Source organism: Rhinichthys klamathensis, unplaced genomic scaffold, assembly GCF_029890125.1.
Source record: "Rhinichthys klamathensis goyatoka isolate OS25496 unplaced genomic scaffold, OSU_Roscu_1.1 h1tg000003l_1, whole genome shotgun sequence".
In the NCBI taxonomy this organism is placed as follows: Eukaryota; Metazoa; Chordata; class Actinopteri; order Cypriniformes; family Leuciscidae; genus Rhinichthys; species Rhinichthys klamathensis.
The window spans coordinates 4,077,835-4,095,811 of NW_026606556.1; the positions used below are offsets into that span (position 1 = coordinate 4,077,835).

At 38.2% G+C, this 17,977-nt stretch overlaps 1 long non-coding RNA gene across 1 annotated transcript in view; it reads left to right on the forward strand.

Moving 5' to 3' along the window:
• The first annotated feature begins 147 nt into the window (after positions 1–147).
• The window catches only part of LOC130084380 (uncharacterized), an 83,274-nt gene continuing 65,444 nt past the window's right edge, over positions 148–17,977 (forward strand). Inside the window, exons 1-2 of the long non-coding RNA XR_008806920.1 lie at positions 148–208; positions 7,064–7,213. This is a non-coding gene — a long non-coding RNA (uncharacterized LOC130084380). The remainder of the gene's footprint in view (positions 209–7,063; positions 7,214–17,977) is intronic.

Here is a 17,977-nt window from a genome sequence, read left to right on the forward strand (position 1 = left end):
AAGACGCGTCTCTGATTGGTTCTTGGAATCTCGCGACATCTCGTGAGACTTTACATTTTCAATGTACTTTTTGTTTTTGTTGCAATAGACCACAAACAGTTTGACCACGTACAGAATATTAAAACCAGTTGTCGGGGGCATAAGAAAAATAATATTAAGTAGGCCTAATAATGAACAATCCATCCTGTAAATGTAACCTCCGTGTAAGGTAAGTTAATAATATAACGTGCATACACTCCTTTGGGCTTAGAAAGAGTAAACCAGTATATTATGAATGTGATAGCAGATGTGCTGACACTAAAAATAATAAGAACAAAGTAAAATGCAAGGTATTGATGGAGTATCATTGATGTAGGCCTAGTAAAAATGATGAGTGAGGTTTGCTATAATTAATATATAGGCCAGCCAGGCTTACATAAAATATCGCCTAACTAAATTGCCTATTTAATAATAATAAAAACAGTAATTGCTAAATAATAAAAAGTTATTGGTAAAATATGTCATGTCATTTCTTTATTAAATAATTTATTTATAATGTAAAAATATTGCATTTATTTATGTTAATAAAATATCTTAAATTATTTTTAACTTGACAGAACTTAATATAATCAACTGAGAGTCATTTGTTGTAGAATCAGACAACACTATTTGATTTTTGTTCACTAAAAATAACAGTCATTTGCAGTGTTAAACATAATATCAGTATTTAAGTGAAGGGTTCTTTACAATTATTAGTTAAAATGGCATTTCCATCCATTTGGTTGTCCTCAGTGGAGCATTACATGCCTGTGTTCGACACACTTCAGACATTGAGATGTTTATCCCTCAGCAAGTCAGTCAAGTCAGGTCACCTTTATTTATAAAGCCCTTTATACAATACAGCTTTACATGGATAAACAGAAAATAATGATGCAAACCGAGATTATTTCTGCTGTACAGTAGCTCTAAAAAGATAATAGTGTCATTGGTCAGCTGAGGTCAGTTCGGTGATCATTCAGTTCAGTTTAGTTCAGTTCAGTTCAGTTCAATGACTATGTAAAGTTCATCAAATATGCCATCATACTCTCGCTGGTTACTACACTACCTGAAGCTGTAAGATTTATTTAGAAGCTGGATTATTCTAGGACGTTACACTGCTTCTGTTTTGTAAATATTGCTGTCTGAATTTGTAAAACAGCTGTTCTCTATACTGTTCTTTATTTAGCTATTCAATAGAGAATTTAGTAATTTAGATAGATAGATAGATAGATAGATAGAAAGATAGATAGATAGATAGATAGATAGATAGATAGATAGATAGATAGATAGATCGATCCTATATCTTGAAGTTTGATTTGTGCAATATGTATTTTTGTATTTATAAGTCTTTGCCAATTGAAAGCACTAGATGGTGCCTGTATTCTTTATTAGAGGTGTGTGTGTGTGTGTGTGTGTGTGTGTGTGTGTGTGTGTGTAATGTTGTGGAGGCTGCACACTGAGTGTGCTGCTGATATAGAAATGCTGTACGGTGCGGTCGGGCTCCCCTGCTGGAGTGGTGTGTGTGAGGGCCAGACACTGCTGTCAGCACTCACAGCTGACACACACACACACACACACACACACGCATCAAACTCTACCTGCTGAGAAGAACCACTAGTCAAAATAAAAACCTTTAGTTGAGACATGCTCCTCAGGAATAAATGGACAAGAAAAGGCCTCTATGAAAGCAAGGGAACTTGCAGTTACAGTAGTGTGTCATGGACAAGTTCTGGTGTTGCATTTTGCTTTGTTGTTAATGCACTGTAACAACATGATCTGTCAGATTACGCAGCATGGATGTTCTGGCATTAATATGTTTCTCTGCAATATAAGCAACTGATATTAAGGGCCTGCAACTTTTCTATTTGTAATAATATAAGGAAACTCTAGTGATCCAATATTCGCGCCCACTATACTGTAGAACCAAACCCTGCCTTGTAAATTCATCTCACAAAAATAAGTCCAGGTTGCGTTAAAAAAAAATAGATTGTATTTTTGCATATATAAAAAAAAAGCTAATTTTAGGACCAGTGTGACATAATTTAAGCACACAACAATTAAGTACCCTTAACTTATTTTTTTGTAAATCTCATTACTTAAGTCTCATTTACTTAAATATTTGCAAATACTTTACAAATTAAATAATATTTTATTAAATGGATAATGAGAATGTAGCTCCCACCACCCTATAATAAAATTTGTATTATAGTAATAAAAATGTATGGGGAAACGTGCTTGTCACAATGCTAAAAGTCTTAATGGATCAAAAACATGCTTTATTTTCTTAATGTAAAATATAATTGAAAAAAAATTAAGGGGTGAAATACGATCCAAATATGTTCTTGGTGTTCCAGATTTGGTGCAATTCACCAAATACAGAAAGCTGTATAAAACTATTAAAATCATAATTTGTAGTGTGGGTCTAGACATTAAATTAATGTTAATTAAGGGATGATGAGGAATATGCTCTATAATGACATGCGAGCATCATTAATTAACAGATTAGAATCGGATCCCCATATGAAGATATATATAGACATGGTGATTGTTCTGTCAAGTGTGCTTTTCGGGTCATATATAAGCCATCTTCACAAAATCACGAGGCACTGAACAGCGTGTTTAAAAGTCACCATAACACCCTCTGTCACACGAAATGTTAGCATTTCACAGAGCTGGATAGTTAAAGAGGAAGTAAAGGGCAAAGACATGTCACTTTCAATCTGAATATGAGGTGTCACGCTGAGTTTCTTGTTTTCTCTTTTTCATCCGCAGTGTTTTCCGTCGCCTTTCCGCCACAGACGGCAAAATGCCAAAGGCCGCAGAGGGAGAGCGTTTGGCTTCTGGAGCTTCAGCCGCCCAACCCCTCCGCTCTCCTCCGCTTTTTTATTTATCTGTTCCGCCTTGGTTGTTTAGACCCAATTAAGAGGCTAATTGTGGAGATCAGGGAGGATTGCATTGTTGTAAAAGTACGGAGCGCATGGCTAATTGCCGGAGCAGCTGCCAGTGTTTATGAAAAGCCGGGCGGATCTGCGGTTCTCTCGGAGGAGAGCGAGCTCTCGTCCTCCTTCTGATGTGGTAGAGAGAGCCAGGTGAGCGGAGAGCATTCCGGGGCGGGACAGAACTGAAGCTGCAGAAATAATTACCACCACCGAGGGCTTCTCTTTCTCTTATCTTGGGCTCTCGCTCCCCAAGGCAGGCGAAACCTTGAGGATGACACCAAGCATGTGGCGGGACTCGGCGATATGGAAGGGATCCAGGATGCACATCCTCTGCCAGCTTTTATCTAAATGATCTCACTCTTGTCTGTGCCAGGTGTTTTGGGTGGGAGTCTGTGAAATAAGGCACACAGTTTTGAGGCACCGCTGAGGCTGTTGTCGAGTGATGCTTTCTCCCATAGCAGATGGGTTTCTCACAAAGTAAACTTTAGGAACGTTGTTCCGCATGGTGGCAGCTTGTTCTGGATGGATGAATGCCTTCATGCCGCTTCTCAAAAGCAGCAGAACATGATATAATGACAAGACACCTCTTGGCTAAGTTTACTCTTTTGACATTGTCATTCTTTTAGCATTACTCAATGCCTTTTAGGTTACACGTTATTTCAAGGTGTCCTTGTTACAGTGTAATTATACTTTGTACTGAGTAATGTGAATTAACAATATGTACTTACTATCGGGTTAGGATTAGGGTTGGTTTAGGGTTAGTTGCATGTAATTATGCATAATTACTGCACTTCCCACATCTTTCTTCAAAAGTGTGTTAAACAGTTTAGAAGCAGATCTCCTAAAAGTGGTTAATGCCTCACTTCTTTCTGGTAGTTTTCCAAACTCCCTGAAAACTGCAGTTGTCAAGCCCCTCCTGAAAAAGAGCAATCTGGATAAGACTATATTAAGCAACTATAGACCGATCTCAAATCTTCCTTTGATAGGCAAGATCATTGAAAAAGTTGTCTTCAATCAGCTGAACAAATTCTTAATCTCGAATGGATACTTTGACAATTTTCAATCTGGTTTCCGATCGCATCACAGCACAGAGACAGCGCTCATAAAGATAATAAACGATATTCGCTTAAATACTGATACAGGCAAATTATCAGTGCTGGTACTACTCGACCTCAGTGCTGCATTTGACACTGTCGATCACGACATACTTCTTGACAGGCTGGAAAACTGGGTGGGGCTTTCTGGGATATTTCTAAAATGGTTCAGGTCATACTTAGAAGGGAGAGGTTATTATGTGAGTATAGGAGACCATAAGTCTGAGTGGACGTCCATGACATACGGAGTCCCTCAAGGCTCAATTCTTGCGCCACTCCTGTTCAACCTATATATGCTCCCAATGAGCCAAATAATGAGAAAGAACCGAATCTCTTACCACAGCTATGCAGACGACACACAACTCTACTTAGCCCTATCGCCTAACGATTACAGCCCCATTGACTCCCTGTGCCAATGCATTGATGAAGTAAACAGTTGGATGTGTCAAAACTTTCTTCAGTTAAACAAAGACAAAACTGAAGTCATTGCGTTTGGAAACAAAGATGAAGTTCTCAAGGTGAATGCATACCTTGACGCTAGGGGTCTAACAACTAAAAATCAAGTCAGGAATCTTGGTGTGTCTCTAGAGTCAGACCTTAGTTTCAGTAGTCATGTCAAAGCAATAACTAAATCAGCATACTATCATCTGAAAAATATTGCAAGAATTAGATGCTTTGTTTCCAATCAAGACTTAGAGAAACTTGTGCATGCTTTTATCACCAGCAGGGTGGATTATTGTAATGGACTCCTCACTGGCCTTCCTAAAAAGACCATTAGACAGTTGCAGCTCATACAGAACGCTGCTGCCAGGATCCTGAGCAGAACCAGAAAATCTGAACACATCACACCAGTCCTCAGGTCTTTACACTTGCTCCCAGTTACATTTAGGATTGATTTTAAAGTATTATTACTGGTATATAAATCATTCAATGGCCTAGGACCTCAATATATTGCAGATATGCTCACTGAATATAAACCTAACAGATCACTCAGATCATTAGGATCACATCAGCTAGAAACACCAAGGGTTCGCTCTAAGCATGGTGAGTCTGCTTTTAGCTATTATGCCAGCCGCAGCTGGAACCAGCTTCCAGAGGAGATCAGATGTGCTCCTACAGTAGTCACATTCAAATCCAGACTCAAAACACATCTGTTTAGCTATGCATTTACTGAATGAGCACTGTGCCACTGTTCGTCCGACTGTTTTTACTGTACTTTATTTTTTATTCTAAACTGTTTTAATTATTCTTATTTGTTTTGATTATTTTAATTTCTTCTATGTAAAGCACTTTGAATTACCATTGTGTATGAAATGTGCTATAAACTTGCCTTGCCTTGCCTTACTGATTATACTATACAGTAAGTACACGTAACATATGTAGCAAGGACTTTTACATCACAACATTGATTGGCATTGTGAAAACTGTGACTTTAGAACATTATTTTGAGATTACAGCATTCTTGTACGATTTTGACAATCATCTGACACTGCATCATTATTATGGCATTTGTTTATGATAATGAAAATCTTTTACTATTGCGACATTTTGGTGTCACAACATTCTTTTAAGAAGGCAAGATTCTTAACGTTACACTATTTTGTCATTGCAACCTTTTTGTGCAACTTTCTTGGTATTCAATAGATTTTTTTCGACATTCTTTGGAATGGCAACACTTGGCTTTACAAGTTTTTTGGATTATGACAGTTTTGACATAATTCTTCTGGCATTATGACATTTATCTGACAAAAAAAATCTATGGCATAACAGCATTAAACATTATTGTGACTGTATTCTTTTACTATTGCGACATGCTTTTGAAATTAAGTTTGCACGATTCTTGACGTTACAAAACGTTGTCATTACAACATTGTTGTTTAACTATCTTTTATCAATATTTTTTTGGTATTACAACAGTCTTTTGACATTTCGATATCTTTTACATTATTTTAGCATTACAATTGTTTGGTATTGCAACATTCTTGGAATTATGCCAACATTTTGATGATTCATTTTTTTATATATATTACATTATTCGTTTGACATTTCAGCATTATTTTTGACATAACATCAGTAGAAAATCATTAAGGTTAGAAATGGGTGATGCAATTAGACAAAGAGAATTGTGGGTAATTAGACAGTTATGGAGGTCTTCGACGTGCAACATTTTAGTGCATGTAGATCAGACGAGAATCTCTGGCGTGGATCTCAGTCGCGCTTTCAGCTCTTCCTGTATCACTTCTCTTCTGTCCTCCTCTCACAGTGCTTCCACCCTCTCCCCTCCAAGGGAGGCCCAACCTGCCCGGCTGCCCCATCGCTCCTGCTCCCTCATTAATCTGTCCACAGGAACGTCCGGCTGCGCGGCAGCTTGACTGCTCATTTATTCTGTTTAGAATAGCGACGCCGGTGATAAATGTCCCGCAGAGCGCACATGTGCTAAAATATTCATAAATTGGAACTCTTAATTTGTGAAGGTGGAAAACCAATAAATTTCAGGAGTGGTGACAAGTCATGTTATATTTATATGAATATGCAGGCCATGGGTGAGACATTGAGATTAATACACAGTGTGCTTGCTATTAACCAATTCTAATTGCCTCTTTGCGAAATTAGCATGTCGCCTGATGTGTGAGGAAACAATAACGTGTTTGATGCTTTGATGTGGTTTCCTACAGAAACAGACCCAAATTTGAGAATTGTCGACAGGCATATTAAAGGAAGCAAATCATAATCCCAAATCTGAAATCAAGCCCCTCTGATTAAAGACAATGTGCACAGCTGTTTTACATCACTTTTTTACATCACCATTTCCTTTTGTTCTTTGAGCAACCCTTTTAGGATTATGAAACATTATTATTTTTTAATAAATCCAGCCATTTTTCTCTGTCGAGCAAACAGATGGCAATGGAAGCAGCTCACTTTTAAAGTTACTCTTACTATTGCACACCCTAAAGTCTACATTGTTCTGTTTTGCCAACAAAACTTTTGTCACTATGTGTGGATTCCTTGCAGGTGAGCACAGGGTGGCAGCTGCTTCCTGCAGTGTTTTCCTGCTCAGGTCAGTCTCTCCAGGGGAAGCAATGACAAAAACTAGGCCAGATGGTGCAGGAGAGCGAGGCAGAGTGGGCTGCTCTCAACCCGACCAACTGCACTGCATTCAAGGTGAGTGAAAACGGTCTCTACAGGAAAGAAAAAGCACAAAAAAAAAAAAAAAACATTTCTTTAATATCTCAGTCATTACTCATGGACAGCATTGTGGTTAAACGACTTAAAAAAACCTATTTAATTTAGTTTACCTTTTTGTGTGTGTGTGTGTGCTGCTTACTATTTATTCTGTTCAAGTAATTCTTCCAAAGCAGCATAGTTTTATTGAATGTCAATAATTGCTTAATGTATTTCTATGTTTAATTGTATTTTTAGGAGAAACAAAATTGATGCTTGAATGAAGAGGGAAATTTGAGCAATAGACCTTAGTCGTCATATATGACATTTTACCTAAAAGTCTTTAGAATGATATGCATTGTATATATGATCACACATCATTTTCTAAACTGTTCCATGGAGTTTTGTCACCTATAAGTAAACCAGAACAACATCTAGCAACCACCGAGCAAAGACCCAGAACAACAACCACTTACTAAAACCATAGAAATGCCCCTGCAACTGACTAGTAACACTCTAGCAAGCACCGAGCAAAGACCCAGAACTACAACCACTTACTAAAACCATAGCAGTGCCCCAGAAACTGCATAGTAACACTCTAGTAACCACCTAGAAACAACCCAGAACAACAACCACCTACTAACACCCTAGTAATGCCCATGCAACTGCCTAGTAACACTCTAGCAACTACTTAGCAACGACCCAGAACTACAACCACTTACTAAAACCATAGCAGTGCCCCAGAAACTGCATAGTAACACTCTAGTAACCACCTAGAAACAACCCAGAACAACAACCACCTACTAACACCCTAGTAATGCCCATGCAACTGCCTAGTAACACTCTAGCAACTACTTAGCAACGACCCAGAACAACAACCACCTACTAACACCATAGCAATGCCCCAGCAACTGCCTAGTAACACTCTAGCAACTACTTAGCAACGACCCAGAACAACAACTACCTACTAACACCATAGTAATGCCCCAGAAAATGCCTAGTAACAGCCTATCAACCACCTAGCAAACGACCCAGAACAACAACCACTTACACCATATAGCAATGCCCCAGCAAATGCCTAGTAACAGCCTATCAACCACCTAGCAAACGACCCAGAAAAACAACCACCTACTAACACCATAGCAATGCCCCAGCAAATACCTAGTAACAGCCTATCAACCACCTAGCAAATGACCTAGAACAACAATCACCTACTAACACCATAGCAATGCCCCAGCAAATGCCTAGTAACAGCCAACCACCTAACAAACAACCCAGAACAACAAATACCTACTAACACCATAGCAATGCCCCTGCGACTGCCTAGTAACACCCTATCAACCACCTAGCAACGCCCCAGAACAACAACCACCTATTAACACCATAACAATGCCTCGGCCACTGCCTGGCAACACCAAAGCAACCACCTAGAAGACCTCATCAATTGCATAGCAACTCCTAAGCGACCATCCAAAACACTTTAACTACCACCTTGCAATGCCCCATGCAAACTGCTAGAATATTATAGTCACCAACTAGTAATGTCTTAGCAACGACTAGGTATAGTGACCTGCTATAAGAAGACTATTATCTAAGACTGAGATCTTGTTTTCTTTCCTTTTTCAAGGGAATAATTTTCTTTCACATTGTCTTTATTTTGTAAGACTAATTCTATTATTTCAAACAAACAGCACAGCACAACTTATCTGGAATTTCTCTCTCCTCGTCATCTGTAACTTTCTTGTCTGTTCAGGCTTTGATCTAAAATTGGCCTCTGTAGAAGACTTGTGTACAGTAATTTTCATATGGGCTTTGAACATATTGAAAAGGCTCATAGCTGCTGTCGCTTTTATCCTCTGATTCCTTTTCCCTGGGAAACGACGAGCATATGGCAAACACCCTCACTGGATTCTCAGACAACGGGAGGGACCGTATTCCGATTCCTGCATCCTGTCATCGGCGAATCCCAGGGTGCTACCCGAACCCACCCTCCCTCGCACATGCACAAACACACCGTCTCCTCTAGACTTTGAAATGCGCTCTGCGCTTGTCTGACATCCTTAAACTGGAACACAATGCTCCAATCCCTCTATAATTTTGCCTTATTTTTACCTGAATTTACTTAAATCACCTGCTTTTTTTTCTGTGCTTATTTTTTTAAGTTAAAACAGTTAACATTAATCCTAAGTTTATTAACAAACAAGTGAAATGTAAGTCATTTTTGAAATCTCATTTGCATCCATGTTCAAATTGAAAAATAACACTCTGAGGTGTCGCACCATGTATTATGCCACTGACAACTCTGTTAGTTCATGCATGTACCTTTTTGGAGCTTGACAGATGTGGTCGGAAAAAAATGCTTAAAATAGAATAGAAATATGGGTTTAGAAATATGTGAATGTGTAAATAACAACATATTTTCCTTATTGAGTGAATTAAGTTTTATGTAAGTTGGCTAGACCCCTGAATAGGGGGAAAATGGATGATCCTTTTTTATTCATCCTACATATATCCTTGAAGCTTTGTTTGTTAATGCAGGGGAATTAAGAAACAGTAATAATGATCAACATGTCCTTCAATTGATAAATGAGCACACTTGATTTGAGAGCCACTTGACGCCATTTTCACCTGCGAAGGAGAGAGAACACGTATAAAAGCCATCAGAGCCTCGTAAAATAACAGATTTGACAAACTCAGCATTTGTTGCGAGGCGGTCAATGTAATTTATTATCTTAATTGGACTATCTCCTTTTTTTCTCTTGTAATTAATGTCAAGAATGTCTCCTTAATATAGGGCAATCACAGTAATTGGCATTGCTTAAAGAAGGAGAAAGATCAAAGCTTAATTTGCTCAAGTGAGAACACTGAATCGCTGAACTCTTTCAATTTAATTGGCCAACTTTTGTGTTTGTGTTTACTATTAGTGGTGTTTGCTAAGGCAAATATCATTGTAAGTATTGTTCAGGGGCACAAATACCCATTTGTCGAAGAGTATACAGCATCTGCACCAATCAATTTAAAGAAAACCCTATTTGAGAGGTGTGCTATTAATTTGCAAAACAATAAAAATTATAGGTTTTGTCAAAAGGTTGATACAATGGGCACAAGAATCCCATAGACTTACACATAGACAAGAGACCTGAGCCAGAGGCTAGAATATTTTAATTAATTACATTAATTTACATAAAATACCTCAGCTGAATCAATGCAAATGAATTGTTAATTAGAACAACTGTGTATGTTACTTATAAACTCATATCAATCCATTATTTTACAAATAAATAAATAATGCACCATTTTAGGCCTAGGAAAGTTCTTGGAGCACGTCCTGATTTTGCCGAGTTAGACGCGTTCCTGTAGATCAACTACATATTTTGTTGATCCTGGAACAACATTCCTGCATGTCTGAAATTTTTATCTGAATCATATCCCTAACCCTACCCATAAGTATCCCTAAAATCAGAGGGAAATGATAGTTGAATAACACTGATGTAATAACACTTGTACAATCTAAAAAATGCTGGGTCAATTATGGACAAACCCAACCGTTGGGTTTAAAAATTTAAACCAATGGTTAGGTTTGTCCATATTTGACCAAAACATAGGTTGAAACAACCCAGCATTTTTTAGAGTGTAAGCCTAAATTTGACATAAACTGTAAACTTGTCCCTCACACCTGATTGGTGGATTGGAATGTTGTTCCAGGACCAACAAAGATGTTGATCCATGAAAATGTTGTACTTGGTGAAATCAGGTTCTTCAGTTTCGGAAATCACCCTGAATTGTGGCGGTGAGTTTTGCACAGGTAAGCACCACTCACATTATCATCAGAAAATTGTGGGTTGTTCCTCTAGAGATTACATAGGTATTATGTTAAGTGTCGTTATGCCATTTATAGCAATACGAACTGATCTAATTAAAACGAACATATCTAATCTTATTTTGAATTAAATTAGAGTGAAGATTGCAATGGTGTCCACATGGACGGCATTTGTTTATTGACCGCTTTTTCTGATGTTTTCTACAAGGTGAAACAATTACATCTCCAGTGCAAGCATCATGCATTAAGCATCTCCAAGGATGTGTATCTCGTTCTTTCATCATAAAGATAATACATGTGGCGCTCAAGCTCAGAAATTTGCAATTACCATAGATTATCACCAACACAGCGGTTTGAAGTAATTATAACAGGTCCCACATCGTCCATATAATCACCTCTCAATTTGAGCCTGTTTAGAGTAGTTTTCTGCAAACATGCATTAAATGGTGCCTGTAGCTCTCCCTTGGAGGCATATCACCGAGCTGGGGAGAACGCTCAGCCAGACTTTTATTACAAATCGCCATGTTGTATGCCACAGTTTCTTTGGATATCATTGTAGGCTTTCAAGCACAGTGGAGGGCAAGAGGATGCCAGCTCTTGTTAATTTATTATTGGCAATTAGCTGGAATTAGAGGATCCAATAAGAGACAGAATACAATACTTAACGAAATCTCAATGAAAGTATGTTCATTTTCAAGGAACTAAAACATGAATAATAAAAGACAATGTGTCAGTTTTACCACAGCATTCACACACAGTCTTAATCAGCTGTGATGAGCAACATGACATTTTGTTGGTCACTTGGTTTTGATTTCTGTGCTGTCTGGGTACCTCAGCCTCCTGTGAAATTCCATTGGTCCAAAATCATGATCCACTGAGGGCGTTTTCACACCTGAAAGTCCGCACCAAGGTCCGAACCAAAGTTCACGTTTTGATACATTTTATACTTTCAGAAAGTTTTGGTTTGGTTTCACACTGCAATTATGCGAGCGCACTAAATAACTTTACGTGACATACTTGCGTCCTGTCGTCATCATCTATGTGGGTTGCATCTTGACATTGATTGGTTTGTAAAAAAAAAAGACATTGATTGGTTTGTAAATGGACGTGCGTCTGACGTCAGCGTGTTGTCAATTCGGCGGGTAACTGACAACATGAATGAACAGACCCATATCGTTGCAACTATATTGTTATTTTTATGGCATAATTACCTGCAGCACCAACTATAGTTCAAATTCGCCAAATGAACGTCCTCGTCGTGCGAACATTTTATCGAGTTGACTTCTTATGTCATCAAACCATACTTCAATTAACCTCATCTCCTCCTCTCCCCATGTGCTACCACCGTACAATGGCTCATTTTTCCTGCCACCTTCTGTTTTTTCGGCTAAGCGGGAACCACCGGAACTTCCTGTAAAAGGTCTGAAAGTCCGAACCATACAGAAATGCTTTCACACTAGAAACGAACAAACCTTTGTTCAGTTTGATCCGGACCGAGACTACCTCTTTTCGTCGGACCAAATTTCATCTGTTTGGTCCGGACCGTGGTCCGGGGGAGGTTTCACACCTGTAATTTTGATTCGGACCAAACTGAAAAGTCCGAAAGTCCGGACCAAACAAGGTAGGTGTGAAAGAGGCCTTAGTGCCCTAAACAAGCAAAATGGTAAAGGGGTACTTCACCTCTGGCAAAATGGGCTTTCGATAAAACTTAATTGGCTGCCTATACAGTAGAAAAGCAATTTTTTAAATAGTTGCTACCTGACTATAGAAAATAAAGATAAAAATATCGTTGTCTTCACTTTTGTCAAATAAGAAAACTTTAACACCCATAATGCACCAGGCATGTTGCCGTTCAAGGCCACTCCCACCAGTCTGCTATGGAAACGCTTGACCAGGCTCCTTGCTTTAGTAGGGGATACTTCTTAGCAAACTTTTAGTCATGGTGTCGACTTGTATTCTTCCGGGGTGCAAGAATTAAAAAAGTAAGCGTTTAGCGGGAGTGAGTTACTTTCGGTTTCCTGTGAAGTATCCAGCGCGTGGCTATAAAGGCTGCAAAGAAATCGGGATAGAATACGGAGAGACGACACAACGGGAAATCTGAAAAACCTGTGTTTGTGGTCAACATTTCAAACTGGATGACAACAAACACAGTGTTTTAGGCCAAACGGAGGAGAAAATCTGACAGAAACTGCCGTTTAGTGAGTTCCGTCCAACCCTCGACGCCAAACGCTGTCGGCTACAGGTAAGAAAGCTGTTGCCATAGGGTTTCATTTTAACCATAACGCTGCTTAAAGAGTCGACATAGTACGATACAATTTTCAATGATAAACCTACCATTTCAATAACTGTTTATGCTGCCTTCACATGCTATCGGAATTATCATAAATATGCTTTCCTAGTTAAAATTTTTGCATGAACGCTCATTTTTGAACGCTCAGCATCGTATTTTCCACTGGGATGCTGGGAATAATTGAATAATTGATACCCAAGTTCCCGAGTTGCGTGGGCCATAAACTCAAAACATGGCAGAGGGGAAAACAATTGTTGTTGTGACTGCTATTCTTTATTAGTTTTTTTCTTCACAACTGCTACATCGGCTTGTCTAGTCGTTAAAGTAGTGCATATTTACACGTATGAATGATCTGAAGCGTATTGTATGTTTTATACACTGGAAAAATAGCCTGTATTTGATTGAAATCCCAGAATCGTCAGCAAGATGACAATAGATAGTGTGGTGAATGTTTAATTGTCAGTGAATGAAATGCTAAATTTCCGTTTGGCTTTAATAAGATTGTCCCAATAAATAGGCAACAATAAACCTGGTGTCCTAAATGAGTCCTGTTCTTTCCAACAACAAAGCGATTGAATGCAACAAAGTGGGAAGTAGGAAATTTCAGAGAGCACATAAAGGCAGCATTAATAACCCTCTGTCGATCCGACTGCCCGTGGGCGGGGATACAAAAATGCTTAAGTCTCCACGAAACTGTAATGTTTTTTTTTTTTATTCAAATGTATTGTTGATAAATATTAACAATGATTAATGTAAAGTAAAATTTGACATGATGAAATACTGACTAAATTTTTAAGAATATTTTTGTCAAAAAACAATGACTAAAACCAAAATATGTAAAAAAAAAAAAAAAAAAACACTACCTGTCATTGTGATCATGGCTGGATAGGACAAAAACTCAGAATGACATCGAAGAGAGAGATTTATTCAGTTGTCACTTTACTGTGTCATGTCTGGTTAGGATATGGTGCAACTCTATATTATACATCAAATATATTCTGACTCCCTTTGGTTGTGCAACATTTTCACTTTCAGTGTGAACAGACACTTTCCGGTTTGACGGAAACTTGTCACGGTCACATCAAGGATGATGATGGAGAGGGCCAGTGTTAGTTTTTTTTTTTTTTGGGGGGGGGGGGGGGGGGGGGGGGGGGGATTGATTCTATAATTCCACAATTGCTGTTATCTTTCCTCTACCCACTCGGAGCAGCTGTTGAGTTATTTATATCTGAAGCCACTGCAAATAGGCTGGTAATTAGAGGCAGGAGCTCTGTTGAACAGACACACCAATAGCAGGCGGGCTTTGAGAGGGACATGGCCCACAATGCCCCTCTCTCCCACCCCGCGCACCATCCCTCTCAGGCCTGGGAACAAGTGGGAGATAAACCAGAACTTGACTTCACTGAATAATTGAAGCCGTTTTTACAAGGGCAACAGCCCGCTATCTGACCTCATAAAGTGAGTACAAGAGACTATCAGAGCCTTGCAGGAAGAGAGGGAGAGGGATTCAACCGGGCACAAATAACACAATGTTTGTATTTGGTAGACAAGGGACACAATGATGATTGCTTTTTTGTTTCATGTTATGCTTGAGGGTCATAGATCTTTTACAACATTATTCTTGGAAAGATTATGTGTAATTTATATTATTTGAAAGCATATGACTTGCTATATTGTCTGTATGTAATTTATGAAGAACCTTAAACCATTTTAGAGGCAGAGAATAGATAAAGCTAACTAGCATGTTGAGTGAAAAGTCCTGTAGTTTAATGGTTTATTCTCTTTTTCAAAAAAAAAAAAAATTTTTTTTTGCTGAGGCTGTTTAGGTAACACCGAAGGCTTTATATATTGAAGGGAATTGCCTTACATGACTGAATAATAAGGTACATTTAAAATTTGGGCATGTTGTTACATTTTATGTCAAATTTAGGCAACTTGCCATGTGTTTGAAAAAGTGAAACAACCATGTTATTTATTTTAAGCGCATTTTTACAATGGTCGGGAAAAAACATAGGGTATTTTGAAGTTGTCATTATTCAAAGTAAGTAAAGTAAATTAAACATCGACTAACAAAATGTTTTTAGTTTTATCTTAAGTGTAACCTAATTTTATATGGTAGTTTAGCTTTTTATGGCAAAGTTCAAATTAAATAGTAGCATTTTGGATAGTAGCATGTCTAAATTAATATATTAATGAAGCATGGGAAGGTCTTTATAATAAATAATCTTTTAACTTTGTATGTTTTTGTCTTGTAAGGAATATTTTAATATTATTTTTGTGAAAAACATGAATTTGGATGTAACAAATTACAGTATATTTAATGTCAATTGTGACAACTCAGCCTACAGTGCCCTGGTTTCCTCTAAATTCGGCATTACTATACCATGGTACAGTAAGTTAGCAACATTATTTATTTAGAATAAAACAACATTATATTCGACTGAATAGGAGACACGGTAAAAAGGTTTCAGTTGCATTTTCCCTCCTCCTCGAAATGATAGAGGAGCGAGGCGGAAAACTGCTCCCATTGTGGGACTCCGGCTCCCAGGTGAGCCCTGATGCTTCATGCTAATTTCCAACTTTCAAAGCTTGTAAACTTTATCTAATTATACACAAGAACACACTACTGCGCCCAGGTTTTGGCAGGTTGCGGCTTTAATTTATGAAAAACAAATCTGAAATATGCAGATGTCTTTTGTTTGAAGCAGATGTTTAGTTCTGTTTGCCAGAATTCAATCAGCGGTCTCTCGGGGGTCCTGCATGCGATACATGTCCAAGGGGCTGTTTGAAGTCTGACGGGGACACGGTGACGCGACTCAGTCACTGAAGTTCACCCCGGCTCGCAGTCGCAGCCTGCAGCGGCATTTCGGGTTGCTTTGACATTGCTTTCAAGGAACAGTTATGGAAATGCAGGCTGATCCAATAACGATGTGATATTTTATCCAGCTGGCTTATTTGTACCAGAGTAAAATGGTGAAGCACGTCTAGTCCTTGAGGCCTCACATGTAATTCAGATGACCCCTTTTGTCTTCATGTCATTTTCAGAGACATGCTAGTCGTAGGATCAGATAGTTTCCATCTTCATTTGTGCAGCAAAACCGATAGCAGAGAAACGAGAAGTGTCGAGGCAGACGGAAGAAGGATTTATTCCCAATGTAGAGCTTTTTGTGTCTCTGCCACGATGTGTTTACATCAGATGTGTTCCGACAAACACTGTCAGCTGCATTCATTTTTAATTAATGGGGCTCATTAAATGATGGGTTCGAAAAACGCAGCAATTATCATTTATCTTGATATATTATTTACAAGGTCTCATTCTCCTGGCTGGGGAGGTAAATGTGTGCCGGGGGAATTCTGGGAGGTTAGGGGAGGTTGGAGAACGGGCCGTTGGGATTTTGAAGCACCTGGCATCAGAGAGAGAGAGAGCGAGAGAAAAAAGGGCAGCGTTTGACTTCTAAGCGGAATACCAAGGACCATTGTTCAGAAGCTTGTTGTTTCGCTCCTTAATGAAGCTACATGAGGATATTAATGAGCAGTCTCTTCTAAACCCAGAGCTCATCAATTATTTACCCTTTCTTTACTCTCATCAGTTTGTTTTATTCGTCTGTTTCTTCCATTTGGCTTCTCCATTCATCTTTTCGACTCGTTTCGTCTCTTCAACAGATGGGTGCCGGTCTGAATTTCCGTCTAGCTTTGGTTGTTCTTTCATCTTTGGGCCTTTGAGTGTTACCTAGCCTATTGTCAGCGGGACGGCGGGAAAACAAAAAGCTGGAAACGCAATATGACAGATTCACACTTTTATTGGATGTTCATTGGAAGAGCAAAGCTGGGAATGCAGAGAGAGTTATAATGTTGAAGTTTCACTTTTATGCCGGAAATTTGAGTCGTCGTGTGTCTGCTGAGATGAAGATAGAAATCACTACTCAACATCTCAAAATTTTGTCATTATTTTTCACTCCTATGTTGTTCCAAACCCGTATTAGTTTTTTTTTGAAGAAAAATCTGCTTTACTATGTGCACATAACATTTACACGTAGCTTGAAAAGTGAAACGTCCAATATGGATGTATCGACAACATCTAAAAGTGTTTATGTTTGCACAGCTTTAAAAAAAAAAATATGCATACTTTATATAATATATTTTTATAAGGTACATTTAACAATTCTGTAGATATTTTTGAGTCCCTAACCCTAACACTCTGGAAAGGATGGAAAGGTTCTTTATTGCATCCATTTAACCTTATATTGTACAAAAATGTTTTTTTTTTTTTTTTAAATGTTTATAGCAGGACAGTTTCTTCAGATTATATAAATATTCTTTTCTCTTAGAAAAAAAAGGTTATTTTAAGAACTGATCAGTGAAAGGTTCTTTGGGTAACCCAAAATGGATCTTTTAAGGCATACCGCTGTGAAAACACCCTTTTGGAACCTTTATTTTTAAGAATGTATCCTAAACCTTACCTCTTCTCAACAATATAAAACATTTAATAGGCAGATTAATTTACAGGGACAATACTTTTTGTCACAATCTACTATTCATACATATTTTATACATAATGTAAAACCAGATAAATACATTAAATAAATTCTTCTTGAACCTTAAAGCGCTCATAAACAATTGTTTATGTAACAAATGTTGTTAGAAAGTACAATTC